The sequence below is a fragment of the Eutrema salsugineum genome, unplaced genomic scaffold (genome assembly GCF_000478725.1).
Source record: "Eutrema salsugineum unplaced genomic scaffold, Eutsalg1_0 scaffold_4, whole genome shotgun sequence".
NCBI classification, from domain to species: domain Eukaryota; kingdom Viridiplantae; phylum Streptophyta; class Magnoliopsida; order Brassicales; family Brassicaceae; genus Eutrema; species Eutrema salsugineum.
The window spans coordinates 15,003,999-15,025,284 of NW_006256686.1; the positions used below are offsets into that span (position 1 = coordinate 15,003,999).

Consider the following 21,286-nt stretch of genomic DNA (forward strand, 5'->3'; position numbering starts at 1 on the left):
ATTCTGAACAAGACAAAAGAGCTTCAAGGCATGGTAGTACTAAGTCATGAATGCAGTGCTATCATTCAGAAGAAGTCCATTCCAAGGAAGTTAACTGATCCAGGGAGCTTCACACTCCCTTGTGCCATTGGACCTCTTCTATTCTCTGGATGTCTTTGTGATTTAGGAGCATCAGTCAGCTTGATGCCATTCTCCATAGCTAAGAAGTTGGGCTTTAGAGTTTTCAAACCCTCAAGGATTTCTCTTATCCTTGCAGATAGATCAGTTAGATTGCCTGTTGGTATGTTGGAAGATCTACCTGTCAAGATAGGTGGTTTTGAGGTTCCAACAGATTTTGTTGTGCTGGAAATGGATGAGGAACCAGTAGATCCTCTCATCTTGGGCAGGCCATTCTTAGCAACTGCAGGAGCCATTATTGATGTGAGAGGAGGGATAATAGAGCTTCAACTTGGGTCTGAAAGGCTCAAGTTTGATGTGAATGAGATGATGAAGAAACCCACCATTGAAGGTCAATGTTTCTATGTGGAGACAATGGACCAGTTGGCTGATGAGTTGCTTGAGGAACTGAACACTGAAGATCCTCTTCAAGCTGCTCTAACTCAAGAACAAGGAGAGAATGAGCTCTTGGCTGAAGCTAGTTAAGGGTATAAGCTGTATCTGGACAATGCAAGAGAGCTAGGTCCTGAAACAAAGTTTTTGGAGCTGGAACAAAGGGGCTCTGAAGTCTTTGCTATCAAGGAATCAGTCACCAGCCAAAGCAGCCTGGACCAGGACTGGAATGAGGCTGATGCACCCTCTGTTGAGCTCAAGCCTCTACCAACAGGGCTCAGGTATGCATTCTTAGGCCTGAACTCTACTTTTCCCGTGATCATAAATGATAACTTGCTGGAGCATGAGGAACGTGCATTACTTAGTGAAATAAGGAAATTCAGGAGAGCCATAGGGTATTCCTTGGCAGACATTAGAGGAATCTCTCCTGAAATATGCACCCACAGGATCCACCTGGAGGACCAAGCCATGTCCTCTATTGAGCACCAACGTAGACTTAACCCCAACCTTAGGGAAGTGGTTAAGAAGGAGATACTAAAGCTTCTTGAGGCAGGGATAATTTACCCAATCTCTGACTCAAGATGGGTGTCTCCTGTTCATGTTGTGCCCAAGAAAGGTGGGATCACAGTGGTGAAAAACGATAAGGATGAACTCATAGCTCAAAGAACCATAACTGGCCATCGCATGTGCATTGACTATAGGAAATTGAATTCTGCTTCTAGAAAAGATCATTTCCCTTTACCATTCATTGATCAAATGCTTGAAAGGTTGGCTAATCATCCTTATTTTTGTTTTCTCGATGGGTATTCGGGGTTCTTCCAAATTCCCATAGACCCCCGGGATCAAAAGAAAACGACATTCACCTGCCCTTATGGCACTTATGCTTATAGGAGAATGCCCTTCGGTTTATGTAATGCGCCAGCCACTTTTCAAAGATGTATGATGCACATTTTCTCTGACATTATTGAAGAGAAAGTTGAGGTGTTCATGGATGACTTTAGTGTCTATGGCTCCTCCTTCTCGGACTGTCTATCTAATTTGACACAGGTGTTGGAGAGATGTGAGCAACACAACTTGGTGCTGAACTGGGAGAAGTGCCATTTCATGGTGCAAGAAGGAATAGTCCTTGGGCACAAGATCTCTGAAAAGGGTATTGAGGTTGATAAGGCAAAGGTGGAAGTGATGGTAAATCTGCAAACCCCCACTTCTGTTAAAGGGATAAGGAGCTTCCTTGGTCATGCAGGGTTTTATAGAAGATTCATAAAGGACTTCTCAAGGATTGCCAGGCCCTTAACAAGACTGTTGTGTAAGGAGGTGGATTTCATCTTTGATGCTGAATGTGAAGAAGCCTTTAAGTTGATCAAGGAGGCATTGGTTAGTGCACCAATAGTTCAGGCACCAGACTGGTCCCTACCTTTTGAGGTCATGACAGATGCCTCTGACTTTGCTGTTGGAGCAGTACTTGGACAAAAGAAAGACAAGAAGCTGCATGTGATCTACTATGCCAGTAGAACACTTGACTCTGCCCAAGAGAAGTATGCTACGACTGAAAAGGAAATGCTGGCAATTGTCTTTGCCTTTGATAAGTTCAGAAGCTACCTGGTGGGATCAAAGGTCATTATGTATACTGATCATGCAGCCCTCCGGTACTTGATGACCAAGAAAGATGCCAAGCCAAGGCTGTTGAGATGGGTTTTATTGCTCCAAGAGTTTGATATGGAGGTGCTTGGTAAGAAGGGCATTGAGAATGGGGCTGCAGACCATCTCTCAAGGCTGAGGATTGAAGAAAAAGTTCCCATAGATGATGCTTTGCCTGAAGAGTCTCTGATGGTGCTCCATTCATACTTGGATTTTGAGGAAGTAGAGAGCATTCAAGAAAGGAGGATGCCTTGGTTTGCAGACATAGTGAACTATCTTGCATGTGGGGTGGAGCCTCCTGAATTAGATGCCTACAAGAGGAAAAAGTTCTTCAGAGATGTCCAGAGATACTATTGGGATGAGCCCTACCTCTATGTTCTGAACAAGGATCAGCTGTACAGAAGGTGTCTTGCTGAAGAGGAGATGCAACCTGTGTTGCAAGAATGTCATGGTTCTGCCTTTGGAGGTCACATGGGGGCATTCAAAACTGTGGCAAAGGTTCTTCAAAGTGGGTTTTGGTGGCCTACAATGTTCAAAGATGCCCAGTTGGTGGTTTCAGCATGTGATGCCTGTCAGAGGCATGGGAACATATCTAAGAGAAGTGAGATGCCTCAAAACCCCATTCTAGAGGTTGAGATCTTTGATTGCTGGGGGATTGACTTTATGGGACCTTTCATTTCATCCTATGGAAATCAATACATACTTGTTGCTGTGGATTATGTGTCCAAATGGGTTGAGGCCATTGCTTCCCCTACCAATGATTCCAAGGTTGTAGTGAGGCTGTTCAAGAACATCATCTTCCCAAGGTATGGAGTTCCAAGGGTTGTCATCTCTGATGGAGGATCCCATTTTGTGAACAAGACTCTGGAAGGTTTATTGAGAAAGCATGGAGTTAAACACAAGATAGCTACTCCATATCATCCTCAAACTAGTGGCCAGGTTGAAGTATCCAATAGACAGATCAAGGCCATTCTTGAGAGGACTGTTAGCTCAAGCAGAAAGGATTGGAGCAAAAGGCTAGATGATGCATTATGGGCTTACAGGACCGCCTTCAAAACTCCAATTGGAACATCACCATTCAGTTTGCTATATGGGAAGAGCTGCCACCTTCCTATTGAGTTGGAGTACAAAGCTATGTGGGCTGTGAAGTTTATAAACTTTGATATCAAGACAGCTCAAGAGAAAAGGATCATGCAACTCCATGAACTTGAGGAGATTAGGCTTGAGGCTTTTGAAAGCTCAAAGATCTATAAGGAGAAAACCAAGGTTCTGCATGATCAAAAGATTCTGAAGAGAGAGTTCAAGTATGGTGATTTGGTCTTGCTTTACAACTCCAGACTTAAGTTGTTTCCAGGAAAGCTTAAGTCTAGGTGGTCTGGACCTTTCAAAGTTCTTGAAGTAAGGCCTTATGGTGCCATTGTCTTAGAAGGGAAGAATGGTCAGGAATTTGTGGTGAATGGACAGAGAATCAAGCATTACTTAGTTTCACAAGGGAAGGAGGAAGCTACATCAGTTCCCCTTCTTGATCCACCAGCCTGCTAATCAGGTTACCAAAGTCAAACTTAGAGACATTAAACAAAGTGCTCTTGGGAGACACCCCAAGCTTACCCTTTGTAAATATGCTTTTGATCTTTTGATTCTTTTCTCTTTATGTTTTAGGGTGTTTTGATGGGTCTGTTGAGTGTTTACAGGTGTTAGGTGTGAGTCTGAACCTTTGGAAAGTGAATGCAGAATGAAAAGAGATGTAGGAATGGAGACAAGCTTGTGCTCGGCCTTTGACATGGGGGCCAGCCACGGTAAAAACCAAGGCGTGGCAAGTCTCTTTGTGCTGCCACGGGGAGATAATCACGGTCTCAAGGCCAGGCCGTGGCAAAAGAGGCGTGTGTTCGTTGAATGCCACGGCCTTGTGACATGGAACCTAGGCGGCCGTGGCAAGAACAAAAGTGGACCAGGCAACATTCGGACCATGCCACGACTTGGTTGCCACGGGAAGAAGCTTAGGCCGTGACAAAATGAAGGTGAAACGTCCAATGCTCGGTGTTTGCCACTAGGGGTTGCCACGGGATAAAGGCCTGACCGTGGCAAAGCAAAAGTGAAGCGGCCAAGGTTCGGTGTTTGCCACGGTCTACAAGACACGGTCTGGAGGCTTGACCGTGGCAAAGTTTTTGAGGGTTTGACCGAGGAATGAGCACGGCCACGAGGGGTTTGCCACGGGGACACAATCATACCGTGGCAAGAAGAAAGAAGAAGGACAATGCTCGGGGTTTGCCACGGCCTGAAGACACGACCAAGTCGAGACCGCGGCAAAGATACAGCATCCTCGAGTGATAGACACGGGCATGTGACACGGTCAAAGGGGCGCGATCAAAAATTTGAATTCCAGTTGACCGTACGGACGTTGACCGGTCAACAGACGCGCCAGGCCAGCTGTTCCCCACCACTCTTTCTTCTTCATCGCGAGTTTGCTCTCTCTTCTCCATTCTTGAACTCTAAACTTTCATATCTCTCTCGTTGCTGCATCAAATTGAGTGATTCCAACTGCATTGAACTCGTAATCCTGTCTAGTTTCTTGTTGCACATCCGTTTTACACTCAAAACTTGAAGATTCCAAGGTATTTAATCTGTTAAAACTCACCTTTTCCATGCTTTAGAGTACTGTTCATGAACAGAGAAAAGCAAATGGAATCGATTTTAATGGACTTCTTGATACCTTGTAATCATTTTGTGAGTATTGTGCAAGTAGAATGGATAGGGATTTCATGAATCTTGCTTGAGAATGACCTGTTCTTGGAATTTTTGAGAAATTTTCTTGAAAATCATCATGTGAATCGAATTTTTTTAGAAATTGTGTTTCAAGCTGAACTCTTTATGTGCATTGCTTCTTGCCATTTCTTTGAGTTTAATGAGTTTTTAATCAGCTTGAAATACCTTCTTTTAAAGAAAAATCGATTGGTGCTGCTCATGAACTTGGTGAATTTTTGAAAAACTTTTGTTGTTCTCTTGCTTTGGTGCTTACAATGGTTTGAGAAAATGCAGGATGGGAGGAACAAAAAGACAAGCAGCCATGGAGAAATCTAAAAAAGAGAAATCAGAGGATCAGATTTTGCCTTTTGGGCACAAAGTTTTCGAGAAACAGAAAAGGAGGAGAAAGCCAAAGGATTCAGCTGAGAAGAAAACAAAGAAGATTGCTGCACCAAAGAAAACAAAGGCCTCCACTTCAAAAACTTCTGGTACTGAGCTGGCATTGGTTGACGTCGTTCACAGGGCAGGAAAAGAGGTGGCTGTGGCTGAGGATGAAGACGGAACAGAGAGTGACTCTGAAACAGCATTGAAGCAGGCCAAGAAAGCAAAGTCAGGTTCTGAGGACAGAGAGCCAACTTTTGATGACTACTTTGACATGTTCAGAAGTGCAAAAGTGCAGCAAACCAAGTTCCCTGATATGGAACTGCTGAGGAAGATGGGTATTCTTGAAGAGGTTCAGCTCATTTTCAACAACATGGGGTTTGGTGGATTCTTTGAGATGAAAGATGTGGCTCATGATGGTGTTACACAAGAATTTCTTGCATCCCTTCAAGTTTGTGGATATGGCCCTAGAGATGCAAGAATCAAAGAGGGCAATGGTCTTGGGCACATAGAGTTCACAATAGATGGTGCACAACACCATGTAAGCTTTAAAGAACTTGATGAGATCTTTGCTTTTACAAGACCTGCAGAAGAAGAGACAGTGAAGTTCACATACCCTGATCACATGATCACTGACTTGTGGGATACAATTGCTTTTGGGAGCTTCAGAGGAGGAAGATGCAAGAGTTCATGGATAAGAAACCCAGCAATCCGCTATGCTCACAAGGTGCTTTGCCAAATGTTCTTTACCAAGCACAATGATGGAGTAGTACATCTAGCTGACATGGAGCTACTGGGTATGGGTCTTCATCCTCTCATCAGTCACTTGAAGAGCAAGATAGAGTTTCGCCTTCCACATTACATCCCTTCTAGCGGTGCATTCTTGGCACGCCAAATGCTGATTTACAAGGACATTGCTTGGAGTGAGGGTAAAAGAAAGAAGCTCACTAAGCTGCACAATGGATGGCTAGTGACAAGGATTCTGAAAGCAAGAGGTTTTGTCTTTGATAATGTTGCAGTCAGGCCTGGGTTGATTGATGAAGTTACCCTCACCAAGGTTGGGTTTCTAAAAGAAAGCAATGGTGAACACTTCTTGTACACCTTCAAGCTCTTGCAAGATGAAAAATTTCATGTTCTGTTGCCAAACCCAGCCATCACCACTCTCACAGAAAGGCACAATGTCTCCTTTATTGTCCTAAAGGATCAGCTCTACAACTCAGCCATTCACCCTCCAATTCCCAAATGTAAGAAGCCAATTAATTCTAAGGGTAAAGAGCCAGCTGAAGAGGAAGACACAACTAGGACCGCTGGTTGTGAGCATGAGGAGCCAAGAGATTTTGAAAGAAGGATGGGAGCAGGAAGGTATCACTTTGATCCTTACTTTTGGGGTGAGCCTGATTATCACACAAGGAAGCTGTATTCCAGAGTTAACACCCTTCATAAATGGTGCAAATGGCAAGACAAAACGATCAACAAGCTGGTTGACTGTGTTAGGCAGCTTAAGAAGAAGGTTAAAAAGCTCACAGCTCCAGCCACCTCACCCAAACGAGATACAAGAGAAGAGGTGGGAGAAAGCTCAGCTGCCAATGACCTTGTGCTACCAGCAGGAAAAGAAGATTGGGTAAATCCGGCCACAGCATTCCAACCAGACTCACCTGAGAGCAGCCCACCCAGATATTCCACTCCATCATGTTCCACCTCCAATCCATCCCACTACTTGGGATCAGACCTCAGCGATTGAGGTAAACACTCAAAACCTTGTAAATAGCATGTAGACTTTCTTTTTCTTTTGCATTTTACCTGTTTGCTTTGATTTCACTTCTCTCTCATACTTTTATAACACAAGGGACTGTGTTATTTAAGTGTGGGGGAGGAGTTTTATCCTTTACTAATCATGTTTTCTATTTTCTTATTTTACACTTTGAGTCTTGAGTCACATTCTAGTTGAATATTCATCTAAGTGCATATAAAAACCAAAAAAAAAAAAAAAAAAAATTATCATGTAGTTGCATTCTCATTTTTAGGATTGAGTCTAGATTGCATTTGCATGTAGGTTGCATCTTGCAAGGAGTAATGATAGGTTTTCTAGAGAGTACATCACTTTGAGAATTTGAATTGAATATGCTTGTGAATCTTTTTCTGTGCTTGCAAAGTCTGAAATGATTTGAATCTGAGAAGCAAGTTTGAATTGAACTCAACTCTAATTAAGTGGGAACCTTGAACTTGACTTGAAAATATCTTGTGATGCATTGTTTGAAAAAGCTTGTGGATACCAATATACATACTTGAGCTAGAACCAATGTTTTTACCACTCTTTTCCTTAGCTCAAGTAGCTGAATCCACATCATGGATCAGTTCCCACACCTTGAACCCATCCTTCTTTCAAGCCAATGTTTGTGTGTGAATTGAAAGGCCACCTTGGATCAAACTTAGCAGAAAGTGTTAGGTTTAGAGCGACAAGGGCAGGTCTCATTGAGTGCTGTGTTCCAACATCAAGGAACTGAGAGTTTTGGCAAGGAATAAGTGTGGGGGAAAAGACCTTTTGGTGAGTGGAAAAAGGTGAGATGAGTGGGAAAGAGAGAGTGAAAATAGCTAGGGGAATGAAAGAAAAAGAAATCAGTCTTGGTGTTTTGAGAAAGTGAGCTCTGGTTTGTTGAAAAGAAAGAGTCTAGCCTCTAAGTAAAAAAAAAAAAGGAAGAAAAGAAGCCAAAGGCTCAAATGTTTTGTTAAGAAAGAAAGAAGAGGCTAGAAGTTGTAAAAGAAAAAGAGCTGTGTAAAGTTTGAGTTCCAAGACTTGAGAGGAAAAGTGAAAAGTAAATCCCCTAGTGAGAGGAAAATGAGAGTGAAAAGTGAGGATTTTTGAGCAAGTGAGGAAGCTTTGAGTAGAGGGTGGGGTGTGATGAGTCTTTGCCCTTGTATGCATAGGTTGCTTTTTACCTTTAGCATTCTGCCAAAGTTTGATCATTCATAGAGAGATCCCTTTGCTGCATTTAACCCACTTGAACACTGATGAGATCATTTTAATCTCATAGCCTCTCCCTAGCCAAGCCAGCTTGTTTAAACATTGCATCATGAGATCCACCTGATAAAAGCTTAATGAATGTGAAAGGGTTGAGAGAGAGAAGAACTTGTGGAGATTCCTTGCTGAGTTGACATATATCTGAGTATGACTTTGCATTGCATAATTGAGCATGAACTTGAATTCTCATTGTGATCACTTCTCTCAAAAAGAAAATGTGAACTCCCATTGCATACAACCTCTTTCTCTCATTTGCTCTTTTTGCTTGAGGACAAGCAAAGGACAAGTGTGGGGGAGTTGATATGTTCATAATTTGCATCATTTATGTTGCATAAATCATTCCAAATCATGTTCTATTTCATGCATTTTAGGTCCTTAGGGTTTGTTTTAGAACTTAGGAGATGCATTAGGTCCCAATGAGTCTTTGCATGTTTTGAGTGTCTATCAGGTGAATATGGAGCTGAAAAGATGAATCCAGGAGGTGGAATGGTGAGCAAAGCTTGAAAAAGTGGAAAAATTGGGTCTTGGGAGATTATCGGCCATTCTCGCTGGCCAGGAAGGTTTTACCGGCCATTTTCATGTACCGCAGGAAGCTTTACCGGCCATTTCCATGTACCGCGAACGAAGTGTATCGGCCAAAATCTCCGGGTTTGAACAAGTCTCAGAAATCGCCTGTCCGGGGAGCCTTCCGGTCCGATTCAGACGGCAGGTTCTTCATAGAAGTTGGAGAGCATTGGAGCACGGTCTCATAGCAAGTGGAATCGTGGAATTCGGACGCGTGAGCAGAGAGATAAGCTCGTCGGAAGGAACCCCTGTCTCGCAGCTGTTCCGGACCGAGCAGATCAGTTCTGAAGGATGCGCAGGACGGTGCACTTACAGGCCGATTCAGTTTCCGGGGCCTTCATGAGAATCATAGACATTTGAGTCCTCTTTCCAGAACATCCGAGATCAGTCAATTCGGAGCTTTGAGCAGAAAGATACGGTCTCCGGAATGGACACATGTCTAGACGCCTCTCTCTGGTCGTGTAAATGCACTGCAAAGATGTGCCCTCCAGGAAGCCTTAAATTTCCCAAGCATCGAAACGTCCTTCACCAAAGTTGTAGATAAATGAGTCCTCTGTCTTCGGCAACCGGAATCACTCAATTCGGACAAGTCTCCAGGAAGTTACACTCTCCGGAATGCGAGATGGTCCAGACAGCCCAAAGCGACCAAGTTAAGCATGCCGCGATAGAATGCCATGGTCCACACTTGGCCGTGGCAACTTTTGTGCACCCTCGGCCAATGACACGATCTTCATGCCACGGTCTACACCTGACCGTGGCAAGCATACACTTGGCTGAGAAGAATCTTGCAACCTTCGGCGATTGACACGGCCTAAATGCCACGGTCTGGGGGTTTGACCATGGCAACCTTTACATACCTTCGGCGATTGGCACGAGCTGAATGCCACGGTCTGGGACTTGACCGTGGCAAATGAACAAGTGGCTGGAGACAACTTCTACACAGCTTCGGCTCTTGGCACGGTCTGAACGCCACGGTCTGGAGGCTTGACCGTGGCAAACCTATACTCGGCTGGGAAGGACTTCACATGCATGCGGGTCTTGGCAAGGCCTGAATGCCACGGTCTGGAGGCTTGACCGTGGCAACCTTTACACATCTTCGGCGTTTGACACGGTAGCTTGCCACGAGTTCCAGATGAAGCTTGATCAGACCGTGGCATCAAAATGAACCAAGAACACAAATGAAGTCTTTGACACGGTCAGGAATGCCACGGTCACACCAAGGACACACCAGACCGTGGCAAACCTTTCTTTGCCCATCAAGGCCGGGTCAGTACCCGGTTTGTTCCGGGTTGACCCGGTTCGCCCAAGCCCCCTTTATAATGTTTTTTAGACCTAATTTTGAGGGAGACTTAATCTACTTTTGGTCTTCTTTCCCCTTTTGTGAAAACCTACTGAATACACTTTGTTTTTGAGAGTTTAAAATCGATTTGCAGTTTCTTTCCTTCTTGTTCATCATTTCTTATCATCAAAATCAACTTCTAATCATGATTAACAACACATCTTGCAAAGGATCTAGTGTGTTGATCATGATTAGTGAGTAGTTACCTTAATGAGGTTCTAGATGTGTAGGTTAGGGTGCTAAAGTGTTAGATTAGGAGTGCTTAGGGCTAGATTCATTGATTCATTTCTCTAAACAACTGTTCTCTATGCTAGATCCTTGATAATCACTTGAGATCTTGATTCTGGGAATTTCATGCACCAAAAGTGTTTGATGAAATTCCTGAAAGAGTTGTGTTAGAGGTTTAAGCAATTTTTCATCATGGGAATGATTTGTTAAATGCTTGAATGATCATTGAGAACTGTTTATTAATGCATATTGATTCATATTTCACAAATGGGAATTTGGTTTGAAAATCGATTAGTATAGGGGTTAATACCTTCATGAGAGGATTAACCTAGATTAGAGTTCTTAATCATTTGAATCATGTCTCATCATTGTCATTAGCATTTCTAGTTTAACACCAAAGCACCCTAACCAACTATCATGTCTAGAATCTCATGCCTCCATCATATCATATTCATATCATTTGTCATTGTCATTAGTCTTTAATCCTGTTATGTTTATAGTTGTCTCTAGATTAATCAAAACCCACTCTTGTTTGCTTGAATTAAGAACTTGATCATATAGCTTAGTGTCTAACACCACATCTGGATTGATAAACCTCTTTGTGCTACATTGACATGGGGATTGATAGCCCTGAGACCCTAAAAAGTCTTGTCTACCAGTATTGGTGCGCATTAGCTCGGTCATTCTCTCCAACACAAATTGGAGGGGGTTGTCTCTGAACTTGTGGCGGTGGCGGATGAACATGATGGGCTTGTTGCTCATTTCTGTTCGCTTGGTGTTGGTTTTGCTGAGCAAGCCGTTCGTTTCTTTGAGCCTGTTGCTGATTAACATAGGCTTGTTGTTCATTTCTTCCTGCGTGCGCCTGATTAGCCTGAGCTTGGTGCTCGGCCGCCTGAGCCTGTTGCTCCATTCGCTGTTGTTCTGAAGTGCCGTTCTCTCTCGCGAGCTCGCCTTTCTAATCTGTCGATGTTATCGTCGTATGGGAAAAGCGATCCTGTGCTCCGAGACCTGGTATTCATGCACCTGAAAACAAAACAAGAACTTGCAAAAGAATCAGTAAAACAAAAGAAAGTAAATTCTTGATCTTAAGAACAAACAAGAGGATAATGCTCCTACAAGTTGGCAACGGCGCCAATTGATAACTAAGAGTTTTAAGGCTCTTAGAAGGGTTATCAATCCCCTTGTCAAAGTAGTATAAGGGGTGTCAAACCAAGCTTGTAAACGAGACACTAGCCTATGTCATTTGTTCACTTAAGTCAAGACAAGAAGATAAAGTTTGGTGACGATGATTAACAGGCAAATAAGCAATAAAATTAAATAAAAGCAGAGATTTAAACTAATCAAGATGCAAACAACAAATAGGTGATTCAGATGATGATAATATGCGATAAGGGAAGAGACTCTAGACAAGATAATCGACTCGGGTGCTTCCAAGCTAAACTAATGGGTTAATGAATTATTTTGTCAAGCGATTTCATTTAACTTTGAACTCAAGGCATGTTAATCTTCTCATGAAAGTATCAAACATCTAAACTGATCCTCCTTCATACCAAAATGTCTTTTGAGAAGCACGAATCAATCAGCAATAAGATTCAGTTCAAATATGTTATTTAAGAGAACAAACTATCACTCTCGCGATGAAAGACTTTAACCGAGTGGTTCAGACATTTCTACAAACACTTTTGATGCGAGATATGCCTCAGATCTGAACCTCAAGTGATATGCTTGGGTCCAGCCTAGAGATCTCGTTGGTTAAAGAATGAAACATGCAAGACTAGACACCTAAACCCACTAATCTATCTTGAAAGCACCCTAATCTACTTATCTAAAGCCGCTTAAACGACTACTCAATGATCATAACGAGCTCACTAAGTCCTTTGCAAGACGTGTAGCTGGTCATGATTAGGAGTTTAATGCTGATAATAAAAGGAGAATAAAGAAAGAACAAGATTCAGATGCAAAAACGAGATATCGGATTAGATTAATCTGGTTTCACAAAAGAGGCAAGTTCTTAAACGTGAATGGAGATAAAAGATAGGATGATTAGGTTTTTGGTCCTAAAATGTATTTATAGTAAAGGGAAAGTGAACCGCTTCCTTGGGTTGATGGGTGAGTGCCACGGTGTGTTGGAAAGTGAAGCCGAGGTCTTCATGCCGAGGTGTGCACGTGAGTCAGGATCCAGATGAAGATCTCGTGAAGAACACGTCAAGAACATGCATGAACCCTAGTCTTTGATCCATCCTCACGTGTGTGTTCTTGAGCCATTCTGTTCTTGATTCTGCGTTCGTGACAAGGGACCTCGGGATAAAATGTCGAGGGGTCATGATGTCGAGGTGCTTGGGAGAACACAGTCCGGCATGCACGCCGAGGTCATTACACCGAGGTGTACTTTCAACACTTAGTCGTTTCCAGCTTCAGTTCTTACGTATGCATGCCTCGATCTAATCATGCCAAGACTTTGGCACGAGGTCTAGTCCAGAATACTTCCAAGATATGAGCCTCGACTTGAGTGATTCCAAGGTAAAGATACTGAGGCTTGTGAAAACACTTAGCGCGTATCGCAACTCATTTAGGCTTGTATCGACCATGTCACCTTCCGGAAGCAGTAACTTTCAGCACACGACTCCAATTGCTCTGGAACCAGTTCCACAGTCAAGATGACTCAATAAGCTCGGACTTTGGTGAAGGGACCGTTGGAGCTTGGGAATTGGAAGGCTTCCTGGATTTCACATCTTTGCACCGCATTGGATTCACCGGAAAATAAGCTTTTGAACCAATGTGAACTCCGGAGACCTTATCTTTTGAACCACTGCTCCGAACTGAGCGATTCTAACTGTTCTGAGAAGGTACTTCATAGATCTCAGACTTTGATGAAGACAGGGCAGGCTAGTTTGGTCCGGAAAGGCTCCGTCCGCCGTGATCTTTGGAATCCGCCGTTCGGTTCTCGGATGCGCGTAATGCTGGTGCATCTTCCGGAAGCTGTATCTTTCTCCTAACCGGTCCGAATTGGATGATTCTAACTGCTCTGGAATCTTTGCTTGATTCTCTCCAACTTTGATGAAGACCCCGCCAACTGATTCGGACCGGAAGGTTCCCCGGATTGCTGATCTCTGAATTGCACGGGCAAGGACAACTTTTGGTCGTAAAAACCTTCCCGCGGTAAGGAAAATGGCCGAGGGCTGTGTACCGCGGTAAGCTTTTTGGTCGTAAAAATCCTTGCCTCGGTCAAAAACTTGTCCCGTGGTATTTTTGCACTCGATACTCGATTCTGGCCGATCGGTAAGGTATTTGGCCGGTAATGAGCATCCGGTAAACATTTTGGCCGAGGTTTCCGACCAGCCGGTACCTCCAAGCCGAGAAATTCCTCCAAGTGGTTTTCACCATTTTTGACCCTTTTCTTCACCGTTTTCTTTTCTGTTCCTCTTCTTAGGCTCCAATTGGTCTCCAAAGCTCCTGATAAAGACTTCAAAACATGCAAAACTCTTTGGGACCTAATGCAAGCCCTAAGTCCTATTTTGACACCTAAAGACTCAATTTACATGAGAAAACACATGATGAGGACTCTATAATGCAATCTAAATGATGTAAAATATCAACAATGCGAGTATCGGCATGTCCCCGTATGAAGCTTTATTTGGGAGACCATGTCGAACCCTGTTATGTTGGACGAAAATTGGGGAGAGGAAGCTATTTGGACAACCAATGGTGGACGAGACCATAGAGAAATTGCTGGTGGTCCAAACCAATATGAAGAAAGCTCAGAATTGGCAAAAGAAGTATGCTGATCAGAACCGGAGAGAAGTGATGTTCGTGGTAGGAGACTCGGTGTATCTGAAGGTAACTGTGCAGAAGGGGAAACACCGCTTTGGGAAAGTTGGAAAGCTGGCAGTCAGATACATAGGGCCTTACGAAATCACGGGAAGAGTGGGAGAGGTGGCTTATCGGCTAGAATTGCCACCAGACATGAAACTTCACCCAGTGATTCATGTATCCATGCTTCGAAAGCATGTACCAGATCCGAATGCGATAGTGCGAGATCCGATTCGGGATTTGCAGCCGGATTTGACTTATCCAGGAAGGCCTTTGAGTATAGGAGAAGGGTCGGTGAGAGGAAGTTTAAGAACCGAGAGATACCACAGATCCAAGTGTTTTGGGGGAGACAAAACAGAGAGGTGATCACATGGGAGGACGAGGCACAGTTCAAAGAAGAGTAACTCAGAGTTCTTCGAGGAAGACACCATCATCAAGCAAGGAGAACCATCGCGGTCTTAAGAGAATTCAGGACGACATCTAGTGAGGGGGGAGAGTGTAATGTGATAACACCGTATTTTGACCTCTTTTGTGGATCGTTTTGAAATACTTTTTCTATGTTTTTTATTGCTTTCAAGTACTTTTATTACGTTTTTCTAGTATTTGTAGTTCCAAGACTCTTTTCAGGAAACTTAGGGAAAAGCTTAACAAAATGGATAGAAGACCAGATTTTTAGCTCAGAGTCAAACCGTCAGAAGTTTACCCCCGATTGAAGGCCTTCTCACCGTCTGATCCAGCTAAAATTTGGAGATCTTAAAGATGGAAGTATCAGCTTTCCAACACACTTTACAGCTAGGCAATCCAACAGTTCAATCAAAAGGTACGCGAAGATGATAGACAAGACTTTTTAGGTCTCCGAGCTATCAATCCCCTTGTCAAAGTAGCACAAAAGAGGTTGTCAATCCAAGAATGTGGTGATAGACATTAAGCTATGTGATCAGTTTTTCAATTCAAGTAAACAGGTGAGGTTTTGATTGATTAGTGACAACTAAAAACTTAAACAGGATTAATGACTAAAGAAGTGATCAAACAAAGACAAGCAAACAAGTAAGCTAAATGAAATGAGAATGTATGTATGATGATGAGAAAGGTTTTAGACATGATACTGAATTAGGGTGCCTTCAGTGTTAAACTAGTGAGCTAATGAATCATATAATCAAGCAAACCATTCAACTTAAACTTCATTAATCAAGTTAATCCTCTCATGAAGGTATCAACTTCTATGCTAAAAACAGTTTCTAACCTAATCATCATTAGTGAAACATGAATTAACAAGCATTAAGAAATAGTTTAATCTGTCATTTAAGCATATAAACAATCATTCCCATGATGAATAACACTTAAACCTCTAACAACCTTGGTTCAGGCATTTCATCAAACTCTTTTGGTGCATGAAATGCCCAGAATCTAGACCACATATGATTTGTATGGATCGAGCATTAAGAACAGGTTGTAGAGAATGGAATATGCATGATCTAACCCCTAAGCTCACTAATCTACCACCTAAGCACCCTAATCTACATATCTAAGACCTTAATATGGGGATTACTCACTAATCATGATCAACACACTAGATCCTTTGCAAGATGTGTTGTTAATCATGATGAGAAGTGTGATTTGATGATGAGAAATGATAAAACAAGATAGAAAACAGTCTTCAAATCGATATTAAACTCAAGACAAAGTATTAACAAATGGTTCTTTCACCAAAAAGGAAAAGGAGACTAAGGATAAGATAAGGTTCTCTCCAAATTAGGTCTAAAAAGTATTTATAGTGGTCTTGGACGAACCGGGTCAGCCCGGAACAAACCGGGTACTGACCTGGCTTTGGTGGGTAAAGATGAGGTTTGCCACGGTCTAGCAGTTCTTGGTCAAGCCGTGGCAAGTGACCGTGTCAAGTCCCGAAGCTTCTGTTCTTGGATGAATCTTGGTGCCATGGGTTCCCTCTGGTCGTGATGCATGGCCGTGTCAAGTCCCGAAGCTCTGAAGGATCCCAAGTGTGATATGTTCATAATTTGCATCATTTAGGTTGCATAATTCATTCTAAACCATGTTTTATTGCATGCATTTTAGGTCCTTAGGGTTTGTTTTAGAACTTAGGAGATGCATTAGGTCCCAATGAGTCTTTGCATGTTTTGAGTGTTTATCAGGTGTATTTGGAGCTGAAAAGATGAATCCAGGAGGTGGAATGGTGATCAAAGCTTGAAAAGTGGTAAAATTGGGTTTAAGGAGGTTCTCGGCCATTCTCCCTGACCAGGAAGGTTTTTTATCGGCCATTCTCGCGTACCAGGAAAGATTTTATCGGCCAAAACACGTACCGCGGGTGGATCTTATCGGCCAAAACGCGTACCGGCTAAAGGATCTCTCGGCCAAAAATCTCCGGGTGCAGACACGTTTCCGAAATCGCCTGTCCGGGGAACCTTCCGGTCCGATTCAGATGTCGGATGCTTCATAGACGTTGGAGAGGATTGGATCACGGATTCATAGCAAGTGGAATCATGGAATTCGGTGGCGTGAGCAGAGAGTTAAGCTCGTCGGAAGAATCCCCTGTCTCGCTGCTGTTTTGGACCAAGTCGATAAGCTCTGAAGAATGCGAAGGACGGTGCACTTCCAGGCCGATTCAGTTTCCGAGCCCTGCATGAGAATCAGAGACATTTGAGTCTTCTTTCCAGAACGTCCAAGATCATTCAATTCGGAGCTATGAGCAGGAAGATACGGTCTCCGGAATGGACACATGTTTAGACGCCTCTCTCTGTTCGTGTAAATTCACTGCAAAGATGTGCCCTCCAGGAAGCCTTCCACTTCCCGAGCACCGACGCTTCCTTCACTAAAGTTGGAGATAAATGAGTCCTCTGTGTTCTGAAACCGGAATCACTCAATTCGGACAATTTCGTGGAAGTCACACTCTCCGGAATGCAAAGTGGTCCAAGCTGCTCTGAATGCTGCGAGATGGTCTTGCGACTTGGTTAACCCGCAGGCCTGAAGATGAATGCCTGAAAGCTGATGCTGCGAGTTGAGAAGTGCGGGTAAGCTATCACTGGATGATGTCTGAAGCTCCCGAGCAAGAGAAATGCTAAGTCCACAATTGTGCGACTTAGGCATGCGAGTTAGCCGTGTCTGGAACTAAGCCGCACGATCACTCGCAAATCACTCTGACTTGAGCCTGCGAACTAGGTGCAAAGGAAACCAACCCGCACATATGCACATTCCCCAGAAACCGCCTTGGACCTGCGAGTTGAAGAAGAAGAAGATCAAGCCGCAGCAACACTCGCAAAACACTCCTACTTGGGCGTGCGGCTAAGACAAGCGATTTAAGTCTCACAAGCAGCATTCTTCATCTACTGCGACTTGGGCATGCTACCTGGGAGACACTGGACCAACCCCCAGGAATCCTACTTTATCCATTAAAGCCGGGTCAGGACCCGGTTTGTTCCGGGCTGACCCGGTTCGTTTTTAGAGAGGTATAAATACTTTTTAGGGTTTTTTATGAGAAAAAAAAAGTTTTATTCCCTTTGTCTCTTGCCTCTTTGGTGAAAGACTCCATTAAGAAGAGAAATATCTATATTTGAGTGTTTAATCAAGAGAGTTTTAAGAGATCTGGGTGTTTAAAGCTGTTTTCTTTTGAATCTATCATCTCCATCTCCATTTCTCATCATTAATCATGCCAATCTTCTCTACTTGCAAAGGTTAGGAGAGATTAGTATGATTAGTGAGTAGTCACCTTAATGAGGTTCTAGATATGTATGTTAGGGTGCTAAAGTGTTAGATTAGAAGTGCTTAGGGCTAGATTCATTGATTCATTTATCTAAACAGCTGTTCTCTATGCTAGATCCTTGCATATCACTTGAGATCTAGATTCTGGGAATTTCATGCACCAAAAGTGTTTGATGAAATTCCTGAAAGAGTTGTATTAGAGGTTTAAGCATTTTCTGCATGATGATGTATTGTTAATTGCTTGAATGATCATTAAGAACTGTTTATTAATGCATATTGATTCATATTTCACAAATGGGAATTTGGTTTGAAAATGGATTAGTATAGGGGTTAGTACCTTCATGAGAGGATTAACATAGATTAGAGTTCTTAATCATTTGAATCATGTCTCATCATTGTCATTAGCATTTCTAGTTTAGCACCAAAGCACCCTAACCAACTATCATGTCTAGAATCTTATGCCTCCATCATATCATATTCACATCATTTGTCATTGTCATAGTCTTTAATTCTGTTTAAGTTTGTAGTTGTCTTTAGATAATCAAAACCACTCTTGTCTGCTTGAATTAAGAACTTGATCACATAGTTTAGTGTCGAACACCACATCTGGATTGATAAACCCCTTGTACTACAAGACAGGGGATTGATAACCTCTATAAAGAGCCTTGAAAACTCTTAGTTATCAATTGGCGCCGTTGCCAAATTGTGGTTTGTTTAGCATTAAGCTCTGATCTGTTCTTGAGATCAAGTCCTTACTTTCTTGTTTTTACTGATTACTTTCAAGTTCTGTTTGTGATTTCAGGTGTATGAACACCAGGTCTAGATCAAGAAGCTGTGGTCCACCTTTCCGTCTCAAAGACAATATCAATCTTTTGGTACCAAGGAGGAGAAGGGACAGACGTGGTAGACAGATTGATCAGGCTGAGATGGCAGAACAAGGAGATCACGTGGTAGACATAGAACAACCAGTTCATGAGCAACAGGCTCAAGGTAATGGAGCTGGTAATGGAGTTGGTCAAGGGCTTCATCAGGGTAATGTTCATCAGGAACAGGTGCACCATCAACAAGCTTATGTCCACCAGGGACAAGCTCAAGCTCATCAACAGAGGCATCAGGCCAATGTACAGCAAAGACAACAGGTGCACCACCAACACCAGCCCTTCCAACAGCAACAAAGAAGATATGAGCAACCCCAAGTCTATGTTGGAGAGAATGACAGGGCCAATGCTCATCAGTATGGAGCTGGTATTCAGGCACCACCTGTGCAAAACAACAACTTGTAAGTGAAGGCATCATTGCTGAATATGGTCCAAAACTCAAAGTTCCATGGGTTAGCAATGGAAGATCCCTTGGAACAGTTTGATAAGGTGTGTGATCTGACAAAGATAAATGGAGTTTCAGAAGACAGCTTCAAGCTAAGACTATTCCCATTCAGTCTTGGTAACAAAGCTCATCAATGGGAGAAGAATCTTCCAAGAGGCTCCATTCAAACTTGGGAGCAATGCAAGCAAGCCTTCTTATCTAAGTTCTTCTCCACCTCAAGAACTGCAAAACTGAGGAACCAAATCTCTAGCTTCACTCAGCACAGCAATGAGAGTTTTGGTGAAGCATATGAGAGATTCAGGAGCTACACAAACCAATGCCCACACCATGGGTTTAGTGAGGCTTCTCTTCTCAGCACACTTTATAGAGGAGCTCTTCCCAAGATTAAAAACCAGCTGGATATTGCTTCCAATGGGAACTTTCTGGGTAAAGAGATACATGCTGCTTTAGAGCTAGTGGAGAACTTAGCATTGAGCAATGATACTTATGGTGAAGACTATGACAGATCAAATAGGTCTAAAGGTTCAAGCTCAGAACAGAGGCTCACTAGGGAAGTTAAGGAGTTGAGAAGTGAATTAGACAAGTTGAAGTTGGTAACTCACAAGCCAATGCATTGTGTTGGAGAGTATGAGGAACCATCTCAAATCTTTGAGAACATAAGTGAAGAGGGTCTCACCCAAGAGGAGCTCAACTACATTGGGAATCAGAGGTTCCAGAGATATCAGTATGGTAATGCCAATCCAAACCTTTCTTACAGGAACACCAATGTAGGTAACCCACAAGACCAGGTCTATCCCAATTCTCAAGCTCCACAGAACTTTGTTCCCAAGAACAACTTTCAAGGGTCATTCCAACCCAAGAATCAGTTTGGTCAGAATCAGGGTTTTAGTCAGCAACAGCAACCATTTCAAGGTCCTAGTTTCAGTTCACAGCAGCAAAAGGCACCACCAGGGTTTGGTCCACCACAGTTCCAACATCAAGCGCCTGTTCAACAACAGTTTCAGCCACCACCGGTTCAACAACAGCCACAGATGGGTACAGATATGGTTGGTATTCTGCAACAACTCCTTCAGGGTCAACAGATCTTTGCAAGCCAGAATGCAGCCATGCAACAGGAAATCAAGGAACTGAAGCAAAACCAGGCCTCAAGGTCAAGGAACCAAGGAATATGCCAAGGCCATTACATTGAGGAGTGGAAAGGAGTTACCTGGTATTGAGAACAACAATGTGATCATTGAGGACAATGATCAAACTGAGGGGGAGGCAGCCTTAAAAGATGATCAAGTTGCTGAGAAACCAAGGACAGAAAAGGGTAAAGAGGTAGCAAAGGAACCAGAACTAGAAAAGAAATATGTGCCACCACCTCCATACCAACCCAAGCTCCCATTTCCAGGGAGATTCAAGAAGCAACTAGTGGACAAGGCAAGAGCTGTATTTGAGAAGGCACTCAATGAGACACCACTCACTATGCCTCTCATTGATGCATTCTTAATGATGCCAAAGATGGGGAAGTTCTTGAAGGATGCCATTCTGAACAAGACCAAAGAACTTCAAGGCATGGTAGTACTAAGTCATGAATGCAGTGCTATCATTCAGAAGAAATCCATTCCAAGGAAGTTAACTGATCCAGGGAGTTTCACACTCCCTTGTGCCATTGGACCTCTTCTATTCTCTGGATGTCTTTGTGATCTAGGAGCATCAGTCAGCTTGATGCCATTCTCCATTGCAAAGAAGCTGGGCTTTAGAGTCTTCAAGCCTGCAAGGATCTCTCTTATCCTTGCAGATAGATCAGTTAGATTTCCTGTTGGTATGTTGGAAGATCTACCTGTCAAGATTGGTGGTTTTGAGGTTCCAACAGATTTTGTTGTGCTGGAAATGGATGAGGAACCAGTAGATCCTCTTATCTTGGGCAGGCCATTCTTAGCAACTGCAGGAGCTATTATTGATGTGAGAGGTGGGATAATAGAGCTCAACTTGGG

General features: G+C 43.1%; 1 non-coding gene across 1 annotated transcript; it reads right to left on the reverse strand.

Moving 5' to 3' along the window:
- Positions 1-19,534: 19,534 nt before the first annotated feature.
- On the reverse strand, positions 19,535-19,641 carry LOC112084741. The gene has a single exon (XR_002898402.1). It is a non-coding gene; the product is annotated as a small nucleolar RNA R71 (small nucleolar RNA).
- Between the last annotated feature and the right edge of the window lie 1,645 nt (positions 19,642-21,286).